The sequence below is a fragment of the Octodon degus genome, unplaced genomic scaffold (assembly GCF_000260255.1).
Source record: "Octodon degus isolate 3935 unplaced genomic scaffold, OctDeg1.0 scaffold00047, whole genome shotgun sequence".
Taxonomy (NCBI): domain Eukaryota; kingdom Metazoa; phylum Chordata; class Mammalia; order Rodentia; family Octodontidae; genus Octodon; species Octodon degus.
In genome coordinates, this window is record NW_004524623.1 from 10,755,037 (window position 1) to 10,756,096 (window position 1,060).

The following is a 1,060-nucleotide window of genomic DNA, read 5'->3' on the forward strand; positions in this document are numbered from 1 at the left end:
GGGCTGCCCCTCAACCTGATCCCTTCCAAACCAAGATGTCCACAGTGTTCCTGGCACACTGGCTGAGGAAAAAGGGAGACTGCTGGTCTGTGTGCTGAAGTCACCTTGCCCACCATTCACTCCTGGCCAGCATCAGGAGCCCCATCTTGCTGGCTCTGATCATCACCCTTCTTTTTCTGCCCCGAGACGATGTCATCAATCCTCAGCAGCAAAACTGCCATCTCCACCGCTGTCTTGTATGTTTGCAGTTTCACAGCCAAAGGCTCCCACATGCCCAGTTCCTTCATGTCCACCAAAGCCCGGGTCTCCCCATTTACACCCCAGGTCTCACAACCTTCCTGTGTGTGTTTGGGCCGAAGAGAAGTCAGCAGGTGTATGGTGCTGGCCCCACAGTTCTGGATGAGTGTGCGAGAGATGACCTCCAGAGCCTGGGCTACTGCCCTGTAGGGCCACTACTCCACACCAGTCATGGCCTTGGATTTTTCTGTCAAGGCATGGGCCACAGCCATCTTGGAGGCTCCACCTCCTGGCATCAGCTGAGGGTCCAGGAGAACATTGTGGCACACTTGCATGGCGTCCTGTAGGTTGTGCTCTACTTCCGACAGAATTTCTTTGCTGGCTCCTCTGAGGAGGATGGTGCAGGCCTTGGGGTCTTTGCACTCAGTGATCAATGTAAAGTACTCGTCTCCAATTTTCTTGATTTTCAGCAGGCCTGCTCCTGTCCCAACATCATCTTCTCTCAGCTCTTCTGGTCGGCTAACTATACGGGCCCCACAGGCTCTAGCAATCCTATTATTGTCTGTTGTCTGAACTCTATGGATAACTGTGATATTGGCCCGCAAGAGGTAGGTTTGAGCCAAATCTGAAATACCCTTTTCTGTGATGACCACGTCAGGCTTCAACTGGATGTTGTCTTCACAGAGCTGCTGCATGTACTCTTCTTCTATCTGGAGGACTCTGGCAAAGTCTTCCTCTCATGTAATCTCAAAGTCTGTCTGGCTTTCTCCTTTCTTGCATTCCAAAGACGAATCCAGCAGTGTAATTCGAGGGTTTTTTATAT

At 51.4% G+C, this 1,060-nt stretch overlaps 1 pseudogene; it reads right to left on the reverse strand.

The window, feature by feature from the left end:
* Nucleotides 1-42: 42 nt before the first annotated feature.
* Nucleotides 43-1,060, reverse strand: part of LOC101575820 — an 8,382-nt pseudogene continuing 7,364 nt past the window's right edge.